Raw genomic sequence first — 13,990 nt, forward strand, 5'->3', positions numbered from 1 at the left:
AAATCATTGTTTTTTCCAAAATGATTTCCAGGCTTGGAAATCCAGCGATGCTACTGCCATCCTGTTTTCTTCCTCCAAACGACCTCTCCCGCTGCCATCCTGGGGCTGTGGTTGAGCACGTTTCCCTTCCTGTCCCGGCTCTTGCCCCCGTACTCACCACACGCACAAACGCATGCCAGTGTGCTCGGCACCGGCAGGCGCTCGAGCAGTTTGCAGGCAGGTGCACCCCGTGCTGGCGTGGCCGTGGAATCACGCGGTGCTCTCCTCTGCTTCAAAGGCAGGAGGGACCCCTCTGGCGTGGCATGACGAGCAGGTCTGAGGAGCAGGGCCAGGACCCGGGGGCGATGAGCCAGCGCAGCCGATTGTTCAAAGAGGTGAAGGCAGAAGGCCTCCAGGTGTGAGGGTGGAGGAGCAGGTGCCCTGCAAATGTTTTCCACATATTTGTCTGGAAACTGTGATGAGCTCATCTGAGAAGAGCCCTGCAGATGCCGAGCACACCCAGCCGCTCGCCGGCAGCTTGGGCACGTCAGTGATTCTGACGTGCTGCGCCCTCGCAGAAAGCGCACGGCTGGATCAGTTCCTCATCGTTTGCATCCGCTTCCCTCGCCCCGGACCGCGTTACCATCTCTCCTGTCTCTGAGCCGCCCATCCATGTGCAGAAGTTTGGTGCCTGACAGTGACGGAGAGCAGAAGCAGCTGACGAATATTAAGCGTGGGAGGAGGTGGGAGATGTTTCCTAGCTAATCTGTTCCTCCTGAGTGAGGCCAGACCTGCTCCTGCATCTCCTCTCTGGTGGTTTGGGCCAGCCTGTTACCCAACCTTGTTGCTGTTCATCTCCACTGAGAAGCCAGGTGGTCGGAGGAGCACCCCAATCCTCCTCGGGCATGTTGCCTCCAGTACCACCCACTGGTTCCCTCAGGCTCTGAGGCTGAAAATATGGTTTCAATAATGTGTCCATAAATCATTCTGTCCGTAGCAGCTGACAGGAGCAGTGGCACTGGGAATAGACTCAAACTTCCCAGGTGCAGGAAAACCTACACAGTCAACCCCAGTGCTGGTGCCACGAACGGTGGCCCCTGTCAGCCCATGGCACGAAGGTGGCCACCAATGAGACCCAAGGGCAGCGGTCACCACCGGGTGCAACCCACCCTCCAGGGCATTAAGGGTGGGATTCACAGCCCTAAACAGAGGCATCTGGTGCTGTGTGAGATGCTCTGGGGTCTCAGGGCAAACCACGGGACACATGAGCCTGCTGGAAGAGCAGCTGGGGTCCTGCAGGGCACCCGAATGGCACCAGGCACCCACCTTCAGGCACCCAAAGTGTGTCCAAAGTCTCGACAACGGACCTGGGTCTCGGCTGTGGGGTCTCACCCGTTCGTACCACACAAGGATCACCCTGTGGTGACCCTACCTGTGCGTCCTCAGCCGCCAGCAGACCAGAGCTCACAGGTGTCTGGGAGGATCAGCGCTGCTACAATCCTGCGGTGGCAGCAGAAATCACTTAAGGCTTCCTAAAAAGAAATGTCATGTCAAAACAACCACGTCAACATGCATTTGTGCAGCCCCCCACTAGATTTTTGTCATGGAGTCCCCCCAAAGGAGTCCGCTGGCCTCTGACTGACACAGGATACGTCTCATGACAGACGGGTTGTTTTAAAAGTATCCTGTTCTCCAGCTCTAATAATTTGGGAAGCTCATTTGCAGCCTCGAAAGCCGTTAGCCGGCAATTCTCCAGGTCTGCACAGGGTCTGCAGCCCGTCGTGCTCCCCGTCCCCGAGCGCCCGTCACTCTCACGCTTCGCTCCTGTGCCGACGCCGAAATAGCCAGCGAGATCCTGCACCGGTGCGAAGCACGTACCCCCGGCTGTGCACCAGCACAGCTCCCCAGCAAATAAAACCAGCTGGGATGACTTTTTTCCTGATCTCATGATGGATGATGGGAGCTTTTGAGCACGGGGTGGGCTCAGGAGAGAGCAGAACCCCACCACTGCTGCCCGGACATCCCCATTCACCCTGTTCCTTCCGTCACCTCTGTGCACTCAGATGAGAGTTCCTAGCAAGAAAATAAAAAAAAAAAAATTAAAAATCACGGAAAAGACAGCTACTCATGCCACAGTTTTGGAGCACAAGGCCCATTTCTGCCCGTCCAGACATTTGAAGAGAAGAAACCATTCCCAGATCCAAAGCTTTGCCTCTTCCCAGCCTGTTTCTTTGTCTCTGGCGTTCGGAGGAGAGACGGAAAAAGCAGCTGGGGTCTTCACAGCGGGACTTCTCCTGATAGCATGGCAACAAGAGGGATTTTCACCTGACGCTGGAAACAATGCCATCCATAGAAGCCCGCATTGTTACCTTGACATTTGGAAGCAATTACCTGCATGTTATGTAAAACTTTTATTAAACGACTGGAGAAATTCGGTAATGTGTTAATCATCGCTTGAGTGACATCTGCTGAATGCCAGAGAGTTCTGAACTGCAGGAGAAGGGTTCAGCAGTTCAGAATGATTACCAAAACATATTGCTCCTTTTTTCGTTCTCCTACGTGTTAATTTTTCAGATTTATTATCTTAGGCTCCTGCGTCTAGTATTTTCACTACATGTCAACATCTGTTATATCTCTGCCTTTCGCAGCTCTTTCGTCTTTGCCCCCATGAAGCGTCAGGCACCCGGACGAGCGACGCAGCCAGCTCTAACCCGCGGCTTATGCAATTTTCCAAACTAATCCCAAGGACAATCACCAGGGAAATGTGGCGTGCGGAGGCATTTCTGGCACCAGCGAAGGGGATCGGTAGATGGACTCAAACCCAAAGAAACCAGGCAGGTCTAGAGATAAACTTGGCTGTCAGGACAGGGCTTGGGAAGTCTGGGGCGCGGCGAGTCTGCCGCTCTTTGGGAAACAGGTGGTGAGCGGAAACGTGTCACGGAAAGACGCTCAGTTCGTTCCCACTCCTTTTGTTCACTCACGCGGACCTGGAGTCACTCTGTTCGTATGGCAGGCCATAAAATCCCCCGGGACACGCATCCTTCTGAAATGCGGAGCAAGGAAAGAGGAGATGTTCCACACAAACCATTGGGAGCACGCGTGGTGCAGATGCGTCCGCGGCGATCTGGGACCTGGCTGGGACCTTGGGCTCTGGCCTGGGCTCAGGGGCCGGCACCGAGGGCCGAGGTGCGGAACTGGGCATTGCCCGTAAGAAACTCACAGTCCATTAGCGCTGGGATTCGTCCTGCTTTCTAAAGCCATCAGGAGAAATACAGAGTGCCGCGTCGGGCTGGCGTTGGGATTAAATTGTGCACTGGCCCCGCAGGAGGAATTTCATCCGGTACCTGTTAAATACCTGGTTCACCCGGGACGGCCGAGCGTGGGCGGTTGCTGCAGGACGGGGTCGGGAGCGATGGGATGCAAACCGCAGCCGCTCCGCTCGGGACATCGGTCGACAGAGCCGTGATAGAAAATGTCACCCTAACGTGACTTAACAGAAAATCTGTTTGCAGGTAACTTCCATGCGCTGCTCCGGATCGTGTTCCAGAAGAAATTCACATTATATACAAGCCAAATGCCTTCTGCTCCCAACCGTCACGCCACCTTTCTAATTTATACTTTTTTTTATTATTTGGTTCCCTCACCCGTGATCTGCATCCCCCTCCCCAATAAAAACTACAGCTTCCATTTATTGTTTCTCTGAGGGTTGCTATAAATTCGGCTGTGCCCCATCTCTCCTGCTCAACGTAACGCCTCCCTGTGTAGGCTGTGTTATCCCGTAACCTTACACGCGTCCTCTTTTGAGGGGAATAAAAAATAAAATAACCCCCAAATCTTTAAAGGCCATCTCCAAATCCTGCTTTGTTTTTTTGGTTTGTTTTTTTTTTTTTTTTTAATAAAATGCTTTCGGCAATGAGCAGCAGCTTGGCCAGGCAGGCAGTGACACTCGCTGCCCTCTGAGCCTGCGGGAGCAGGGCTCACTTTGGGAGGGTTCCTGCCCGTTTTGCTCCCGTGCCATTCTGCAGATTTAACTTGCAGAGGGTTTGCGTCGGATTTTGGGAAGCACAGGGAGAAATGAACGTCCGACGCGCCGCTTCCCATCGCTGCAGTGCCGCGATCCTGAAAATGCTTATTCCTTCTGAACTCCTGCCTGGAGTAATTAAAAGAAATCATAAAAATGTGGGAATGGCTGTATTTCCCCCAGGCTGGCGGTCCGGGATCCGTCCTCTGACACGGCCACCGCGCTTCAGAGGGAAGTGGAGACGACCTCCTGCCTGGGGCCGGTCTGGGATGAGCTTCTCCACGGGGAGCTTCTGCCTCCCTTCGAGCGGAGCCTGGCCCCAGTTTAGGCTGAGCGCTGGCCAGGAACCGGTCCCGCTCTCCGAAAACTGCTGATGGAAACAAAAGGTTTTCCTGCTTGTTGAGATTTGCTGCGTTTTGTCAAAAAAATCCTCCTTTTTCTCAGTCTCAGAGCACAACTTCCTAAATTTTTCCATTAATAGGAGAAAAAGGTCAAATAGAGAGCGGTCAGTACCTGGCACGGGCATTTTCAGGCCTGGTTTTGAGGGGGAAAACAAATTTTTGCAGAAGTTCACAGATGCTTCTTCCAGGCCTGAGCACAGGGAGGTGAGAAGATTAATGCCGACACAAAACGTAACCAATGGGCAAGAATTTTTAGGAGACTCTAGTGCAGTCTTTCTTTTTAAATTCAGCACTTAAAGATGCTGCTCTTTTCCTTAAACTGATTTTAAAGCACTAAGCTCTGGCAGTAGTTCTCCTACCGCACAAATGTGTGACCTTGGATGACACCGATCTGCCAAAAGAGAAGGAAAAAAAAAGGTGTTGCTGATATTTATTTATTTTATGTTCCGATTCCTCATTCATCATCAGGTAAATTTGCTCTTGGCAGCACCGGCAACTTCCTCAAACGCAGCCAAGGTGACCACTAAAATTAGCATCAAATCCCAGTAACGCTTTACATCATGTACACGTTATTTTTCACTGGACATAAATTGTGAGGTGTTTCGCTTTTGTTTTGAATCCCCGGGGCGGGGCCGGTCATTGCTCCGGGCATCAGTCCATGCCGGGGACGGAACCGGCCGATGCAACTGGCTCCAAATGTGGAAGTTAAACTTTTTTTGTTTCACTGGAGAAATTTTCTCAGTCCTTGCCAAGATGCGTTACTAAAACATCTGAAGAAACAGCACTGACCGAAACCGCGGACAGTAAAACACGATTTTCATCCTCTCATCATTTTTTTTGCTTAATGAAAAGTCCTCGAGGAGCACATTCCTGTCAGAGCCAAGGAAAATAAACGCGTGCGTGGCTAAACAGCGCCGATAGCCGTGAACACGAACGACCCTGCCCGTGTCCCAGTGTTCCCAGATGCTCGTCAAGCTGGAGCGTCACCCAGGGATGCTCACAGTTCACTGTGAGTTTGGAGAGACACCCCGTAGTGCCCCAGCCCGGAGAGGGGTCGCTACTCACCGCTTGCTCCACGACTGGGCAGGATCCCGTACGCTGCAGAGCTCGGCCTCCTCGTCCTCCAAAGAAGCTGCAGGCACAAGAGTGGGGAATAAAAACCCATCAGCAACGGGAAGATGGAAATTCCCAGGGAAATGAAGTCAGAGAGGAGGTAGGATGGCTACCTACAAACACTGGAAAGAGCTGGTTAAGCTCCAGCGTTGGCATGAGAAGAGAGGAGGAAAACACTGCCCATGAACAGACTTAGGCTGGGCAATAGAAGAGGGTTTCTAATCATCTACAGAGAGGCCTCCTGAGAGAGCTGGAAAGAGCAGAAACCTTAATGGAACTGAAAATGTGCCCTGATTGATTTGCGAAGAGGATCATGGCAAAGGTCTGACGTGAAAAGCCAGGAAATCCCACACGGTCCCGCCGCCTGTGCTCCCCTGGCCCTCTCCTGTGCCGGCCAGCAGCGCTCCTCTCCGCGCCCACCACCGGCGCCGGAGGCCAAGCAGCAGCCCTAGGGTCTGCTTGCAGAAAAGCAGCGGAGTGATGTGCTCACAGGCAAAAAAAATTCTTGTTAAAGAAATTAAATGAGCAAAAAAAGCAAGTCCTGCCCCTGCAGTGCATCCTTCCCCGGGGCAGAGTCCGGCGGCTGTTTCAGCGAGTGCCGTGGTGTGGCGGGAGCAGCCGGGACCGGACGGGAGCAGCTCCGATTTCCAGGGATGAAGCTGTGGGGGACGCAGAGACAGAACACAAATTTCCCAGCTGGGGCCCGGCCAGGACCCCAGGGCTCGCATTCCCGGCTCTGGCGGCAAGCGCCGCAAGGCTCCTGACCACGAGGTCACGTCTTTCACACCGACCCACAGCAGCGGCCGTAAAGGCCAAAGGGACAGAAAACATCCTGACTTGCATCACGCAGACACCCTGTCCCACCTGAGCCGCCCCTCTGGAGCGTGGGCCCACCGGGAATAGCTGTGGCTCGGGCTGGTCCGAATCCCAGGTCTTCCCGGCGAGCTCGAGGTGCGGCCGAGGGCCCGCTCCCACGCAGAGCATCCGTTGGGAGAGCACTGCCATCCGGAGGCTGCTCAGCTTTGTCCTGATTAAACGACCTGGCAGGAAAGGAACTTCCCGACCACCTCGAGATGCCTCCAGAAAAGGCTTTTTTCAAGGAGGGGGTGATTTTAGCAGGAAGGGCGAAGAAGGACAGGCAGAAGAAGGCGCGAGGTCTCCTCGGAAGCCACGTGCTCCTGTTGCTGGTTGGAGACCCAGCGAAATCGGGAGAAACAGCGTTTTGGGGAGGGGACCACCAAAGGCGTTAACTCCTGGTGCCCCTGGCAGCCTGGCGCACCTCTCCATCCCCGGCGAGCCGATATAATCTACTAGAGATTTATTTCCAGTCCTCTTTTCAAGACATGATGTCAGGATTACAATAACCTGACTAAGGCAAACCTTGGATGGAATTACTATTGTGTTTATCAATTTCCTTTTTCTTGTCTTTTCTTGTCTCGATTAATCATGGAAAAGTCCTGTTAGGCCAACCTGCCTCCCAGCCAAGGCAGGCCTGATCCCCGCATCCACCGTCTTCTGTTTCATCCGCTCTATTTTTAAAAAATCCCTGGTGACAAGACTTCTTGAATCACAGCAGTGAGAAATGGAAAAGACCTATTAGATCATGCAGTCTGTCTCCTGGCCAGTGCAGGCTGTTCCCTGCAGCCCAGTTTTCAGAGTTTTAGCTTCCACCTTGCTTTCCCTCGGGAAGGATCCTGCCGGCTAGCAGATCTCACGCTCAGGTCTGCTTGATGACAGGCTGGAAAGGAAAAACATCGGGCACCGGCCTCAGCCGACTGGAAACGCTTCGAGTCCGGTCTGCGGGATGGGAACAAGGCGGGCGACCCCGGCGATGCTCCTCGGGGCCAGGGCACATGGGACCCATGCTGCCCACACTGCCGCACCGCGATTCGGGGAATCGCTCGTCTCGCTGTTCTGCTCCAAACCCCTCGTGTTTCCCTGCGCTGACGCCGTGCCAGCTCCAGGGCTTACGAACAAGATGGGCAGACCAACCTGGGACCGGCTGATCACCTCTGCAGTATCACTGCAAACTGGTTTTTAGGCACCAACGGCACAAACATCCCCGCAGCACCTGCAGGCCCACTGCCTCCTGCACGCCTGTACGGCACACGCCTGCAAAACCCCACGCCAAAACCCCCAGCCCGCCACTCTTCCGCCGGCACGGTCCCCCCGCACCGTGGAGCGAGCTCGGATGGGTGCTGGGGGCTCCCATGGGTGCTGGGGCCCAGGAGCTGCCAAGGAGCAGCACAGCGATGTCCTCAAGCCACGAGATGCCCTTGGTCCCTTGCGGCGCGCGGTTTTCGGCTCTGCCCCAGCCTTATCTGCCTGGAGTAATCAAAAATAATTGGTTGCTCCCCAGTGGACTGATCTAATAGCAATACGAATAAAGTTATTTTGAACAGTTGTTCATGAGTTCATCTCCTGGAAAGCCTCAGCCCCAGCTGTTGCTGTGCTTTTGATTTAAAAAAAAAAAAAAAATTTTTTTAAAAAAGTATTAAACTCAAACTGGGGATTATCAGGGCTAAGCACGTCTCAGCTCTCCCTCCTCCCCGTGTCAGGTGCCCGGCCGGGCTATAAACCGCTCTTTGTGTGCAGCTCCCTCGCCCCTTTCTCTCCGAATTGGCAGCAGCGCCGCGGCCGTTTGGCAGCGCTCCGTGGCGCGCCGAAAGCGGGATGCGGGCAGCGGCGGGGCGGCTCGCGGTGCCCGGGGCCCGGCTGGCAGGCAGCGGCGGCAGCAGGCTGAGCCTGCAAATGGTCGCCGAGGCCTCCGGCCAAGTGCGTTTGTTAACGGTCAAGCTATGGGGAGCTGTCTGGGGAGAGGCAAGAGGAATTAGGCACGAGGTGGGAAAAGGGAGGGCGGGAGTGGGGATGGGGAGAAGACGTGTGGGTCTCACCCGCCAGTTTGGTGAACGGTGGAGGTCGGGGTGGCGAGGAGGGTGCTTGGGGACAGCGTGATGGCAGGGGATGCGCAGCAAACCCTGTGAACGCTGAGGGTGGACGTGGGGGTGTCCTCTCCGAGCCTGCGACGCCGCACCCACCCACCCACTGACCCACAGCCCGTCCCCCCCAGCAATAACCGCCACTGCGGGGCCAGGCTCAGAGCCAAAGGCTGCCCGGGACAGGGATGTGCGGGCTCGCCGGACGGGGCACCCCGCCTGGGGACCCTCCGTGACATACTCCCAGGGTCTGCGGGCGAGCAGGGAGCCCAGCTCCTCCTCCCACCCAGCCCCACCATATGGTTCTCTGCTCCGTGGCCGCCTGCCACCGCAGAGGGTGAATCAGGCGTGTCGCTCCAGCAGCGCAACCTTCGCAGGCTGCAGGCTTTGCTTTTAAAGCATCCCGCTCTCTGCCCTAAGCCCTCGGAGAAGGACGAGAGCGCGGGACAGAAACGTCCCCTCGCCCCTCCGCAGCGGCAGCCGCGGGGCCCCACTGTTGGGGATGAGCCCTTCGCCAGGCACGCGGCGAGAGCCAGGCCTCGGGCTCTGAAAAGTCAGCGTCGGAGCAGTTCGTCTCACTCGTCTGCCTGCCAGAGCAGAGAGGAGCTCAGCTCCCACCTCCTGCTCCGGGGTTTGGCCAGGACAACCTGTGCTCTGGCAGCAGCGGGTTTGGAACGGGTGGGAGACGGGGCCTTCATCCCTTCAACCATCCCTCTGCGCAGGACGGGGCTGGGGGACATGGGTGCTGCGGCCTCCCCGCTGCCATCAACGTCTGGGTGCACTCAGTCTGGTCCAGCACAAAATCCAGCTGGACACATGTCCTGGCAGCTGGACAGATGGACGGGGACACACGGGCTAGGAGAGGTGGGGGATCACCCCTTTCCCACCTCTGCGTGGACTTCGCTTGGCTCAAGCTGACGGCGAAACCCCGCGCCGAGACCCCTCCGGGAGGGAGGGATCGGCAGCTCGGACATTCGGAGAAATTCTTCCTGAGGCAGAACAGCGAGAGAGGGACTACGGGCCGGACATTCGGAGACGTTCTTGCTGAGACAGGATAATTAGAGGGGATATGGACGATAAAGAAGAGTTTCACACTTAACTGTCCTTGTCCAATCAATTAGGTAACAACGGAGTTATTCCACACATCCGCCTAAGGAGGTCCCTCCTCCTCCTGAACACAGATAATTTTAAAAGCAGACGGATGAACTCACACCAATAATGGTCCCAAGGTTGGGAAAACTTGGAAGCAGTGTGGTGAAAAAGGGAGAACCAGATCAAAGGGCAGGAAAAAAAAGTGCCCGATAGTACCAAACCCTGCTTATGCTCTGAACGTGCGTATGGTCTCAGAGAAAAACCATACAGCTGCACGTAAGGAGATGAGCAGTGGGACCGATAGCCATCACTACACCTTCTGGATTAAGATATTAATTCTCCGTGTCTGAATCTCCTTCACTAACTCTTTTCCCTGCTTGGGAAAGAACGACACCCTACCCAGAGCAGCGCAGCTTTCTAGAAGCAAATCTCCCGCAGCATCCCCGCTCTCCTGGCTTTCTCGCCACGGCTCTTATTTTTCCTTTTCAGCATCAGCATCTAAACATCTGGGTCGTGGCGGAGCTTAGAGCTGGAAGCGACACAATGTAGTGAGAAAGGATGTGTTTGTGCTATTTCCAACCTTCCCAGCACAGAGACCTTCAGAAACCCCCTGACAAAGGCTGCTTTCTTCCCCCGCGCCACTTTGAAACGACGGGTGAAGCCCTCGGTTATCTGCCTACAGCAGGGCTGTACGAGACAGAGACGATCAAAAAGGAGGGGGAAGGGGACGACGAAAAACACGGCCAAGTGTTTTTTTGTTTGTTTGTTTTAGCTTCTTTTGGTTAAAACTGCAGTTCTGGAGCAATTCCAGCCTCCCCTGCCTTTGGGGAGGATCTGGACAGTTTACTGAAGATCCCCACTGATATTTTCAGTCTGGGTTTTTTTTTCCCCCCATACTAAAATTTCACTTTCTTGCTGAAATGTTGAATTGGAGCAAATTTTGGGGGCTTTTACAGAAGCTTCACCCCTCAGCACTCCCCAGGCTCTGATGGCCAGCAATGCCAGTCGGAAAAACCAATCGCTCCGAGCATCCCTCCCCAGCAGCCAAACACCCAGCCAGGTCAGGAACAGGGGCAAGGAGTTGTCCCCGTTTCCTTCCTCCATCCAGAAAGGCTTCTGAAAGAGATGAAGGGTGACAACTAGGGTGTCCTCGAACTCTGCACCCAAGGGTGAGGCTCAGCCCCTCCTTCTCCCACCCATCTGGGTGCTCCCGCGGGTGTTGCACCTGCGGGACAGACTCAGCGCCGACACCACAAAATGGCGTGGGTCCTGCTCCCCTCCCGGGACGAGAGGTTCCTCGGGCTCCGCGTGAGCTCAGTTCTGAGCCTGGTCGGGAGGGGGCTGCCGGCTGGAGCCGGGCTGCCAAGCCCGATGCAGTGCGGTTCTTTCGGGAGGTGGAGTCTGTCTGCGGAGCGCTGGCCTGCGAGAGGCGTTGGCCGGCGCTCAACTATGTCCCTGTGATCTTGACCGAAGGAAGCCCGACGGTTTACCTCCTTCCACACATCCTCACGCTAATCCCCAGCTGCCCGGGCGCAGACCTCCATTTTCCAGCTAGCCTCCAGTTGAGGAACTGGATCCTCTTTGCCTCCCCCCAGCCCTCCAGCAAACACTTGCGCCGAGCAGCTTGTCCCCGGAGGCAAAGCCCCTGGCCTGCTCTCTTCCCCCGTTTTCCCTCCTGTGTTGCACTCAGGAGCCGGCGTAGAGCTGGTCAGCAAAGTCCTGCTCTGCCTTCCTCCTCCCAGTGCTCATCCATCCTCACGGGGCTCCGGCTCGCTCGCTGCAAGGCCGAGCTCTGCGTGCCCCAGCAGCCTCGGGAGAGCCCCCCGCCGCACCCCCTCTGCTCCTTCTCCCACCTCGCTCTCCCTTCTCCCTCGCATCCTCACAGCAGCACCCGCGTGCGTAGAGCCGGCCAAGCATCCCCATCGCGCCCCAGCCCCTGCCGCCGCCGCGGGACGGTCCCCAAGGGCGCGGGACCCCCGACACAGCCATGGAGCAGGGGGGGTTTGACCTCATTTCGCAGAAGACAGCGCCGCACACACCTCTCTGCCCACAGCAACACCGGGTACCAAACCGGGCAGGGACGTGGGGAAGGGGAGCGCGCCCCAGCCCAGCCCCCTGGCCGTCTCCGCACATGGAGCTGCCAGTTCCCAGGTTCTGGAAATCAGGCGACGTCGCTTTTGTAGCACATCCCTTTCTGCAAGCGGCCCGAGAGTCAGAAGAACATACTTTATCATATACATAATCTCGAAAGAAAAAAAAAAAAGAAAAAAAACCTCTCGCCTTCTAGATTCCCAGACAGTACACTCAGCATCCTCATGCTACTGATGTAATCCTGGAGCGAGGTCCCCTGGGCCCAGCCTTGCTAAGCCGGCGCTGTGCTGAGCCCTCGCCTGCGCGCGGAGGTGAGCCGCCCTCCCCGCCGCCGCGGTACCCCGGGGAACGTTTCGTGGACCCGTTTGTACACTCATTGAGCGTCCAGAGCCACGCTGCACCCAGGGGGAGCACGACGAGCTCGGTAGAGCTCTTTGCTGATCCCGTTCTTGCTGTTCTGTGTGTCCAGCTGCAGTAAAAATCAGCCAGGAATAAAGCTGACGTAACAATAAACAGGAATAAAAGCAACACAGCAGATTCCCTCGGTGAGTCTGTGTGAGCAGGTACCACCTTCCACCCCGAGGGCTTCCCCGTGAACTCAAAGCAACTGCAAGGCAAACCCTGCGCTGAGGTACAAGTGAAACGCAAGATAAGCCGGTGGCGTGACGCCAGGGAGCATATTTGACCCAAATTGCTTCAACTACAGCTGGTTGAGTGATTCACCGCGTCCAGCTCCATGGATGGGCCTGGCCTGGCGCTCTGTTTGCGACTGGTCTCCGGAGAGACGGAGGGTTTCTTTGTTTTGTTTGTACGAACGCCTTGGTTATTCAGGGAACCGTGACACACGCGGTGGGAACATTGGCCGGCTGCTCCTGGAGAAGATGCACATGGTGGATCCATATTTGGACCTGGCTGCTCGGCTCCCCTGGGACCCCTTCTGCTCTCGCCTGACCTCAGGAGCATCACTCATGCCTTGGTGGGACCCGTAATTCTGTCCTGCTCCCCAACATACCTGGCACAAGGAGGGTGGTGGCCAAGAGAGGTCTATGCGATGCATGGGGTGCGTAGATGGAGGAGAATGTGAGGACCTGGCTGGACCCCAAGCATCCCTCTAGCCCAGCATCTGGTCTTTGATGGATGGACACCACTGGAGCACCAGGAGGGAACAGACATGGTCACCCGAAGCTGGAGAACGCCTGTGTGTTTAACAGCCTTGGTGCGTGCTCTCCCTCGAACTCCTCATCCCACCTTGAAGGAGGTGGGTGGCACGGAGCGGGGCACCTCTCGGGTGGAAGGGCCAGGGGCACAGCAGGGGCTCTGCACCCGAAAACATGCACCCTAAGGCAGGTTAGCTCCATATGGATTCAGGCCAAGGACAACTGCCGGCAATCTCCCCCCATACCCCGTCCCCTCGCCGCACAGTGCCTCCTGCCACCCTGCCCGGTCGTGCTGTCTTTAGGCCACGTGAGTTGGAGAGGTGAACAGATCAACAGAGCCAGGCCCTCAGCTGCCCGGCTCCTGTGTTCCCTCTGCACTAAAGAGAAACGCCCCCCAAACACCTGAAATACAAAAAAACCTCAACCTGGGATCATTTTTTTTTTTTTGTGAGCCAATCTGTGGGAAGAAAAATCCACCTGACTTTAGGAGCGAGGGGAGGAAGGAGATGAAAACAATTAGATGCCATCTGAGCGGCCGTTTCGTGCCCTTCCCGCCTGAAATTGGCTCCTTTCTGTAACATGGAGTACTGCCCTCAGGGGGTTTGGAAATACCAGACACAAATCAATTCAGAGCTGCGGGAGGTTCCCTGTGTCCGTAACGCCGTCCCCGGGCCCTGGGATTCCTGTCCCCCGCACCACAAAATGGCCTCAGTGACCGGTTTACGCCAGGAGCGCCTGCAGTCCCTCGTGGGGGTACGGCACAGACCAGAGCATCATTGGTCCTTCTTCCAAGCATGTTTTCCAACAGAAAAACCATCTTTTTCCTCAAAACGGGAATTTCCCCAGGAAGCAGCCACGGGCAGCGAAACTCTTCCTTTCTGCTTGGCCATTCAAGCCACCTAAAACACGCACATTTCATTTTTGTGGCCGGGAAAACCAGAAGCAAATCCGGAATTCCCACCGCAACGCTGCCCACGGCGGCAAAGCCTCGCCCACGCCGCCGACTCCCGCGCCCGCCGCTGCCCCGATGGCTTTGAAGCCGCTTGGGCTTTGCCGCAACCACGGACACCGGGGTTAAGTCCTGACAGGTGGGGATGGGGGGAAACCCAAGACGCTCACCCCATCCAAGCGTGGCCAGAGCAAGTTTTCAGGACTCCTGAGCGGCGCTTATGGCCATGGGTTGAGCGGAGAAGCTGATGG

The 13,990-nt window shown here is 56.1% G+C and overlaps 1 long non-coding RNA gene across 1 annotated transcript; it reads right to left on the reverse strand.

The window, feature by feature from the left end:
- Window positions 1-1,419: 1,419 nt before the first annotated feature.
- On the reverse strand, window positions 1,420-10,053 carry LOC147598811 (uncharacterized). Its single transcript, XR_015260222.1, has 4 exons — window positions 9,942-10,053; window positions 5,467-5,533; window positions 1,858-2,052; window positions 1,420-1,511 (listed from the first exon to the last, which is right to left on the reverse strand). It is a non-coding gene; the product is annotated as an uncharacterized LOC147598811 (long non-coding RNA).
- Between the last annotated feature and the right edge of the window lie 3,937 nt (window positions 10,054-13,990).

This window comes from Chlamydotis macqueenii, chromosome 15, assembly GCF_036417535.1.
Source record: "Chlamydotis macqueenii isolate bChlMac1 chromosome 15, bChlMac1.mat, whole genome shotgun sequence".
Lineage (NCBI taxonomy): Eukaryota > Metazoa > Chordata > Aves > Otidiformes > Otididae > Chlamydotis > Chlamydotis macqueenii.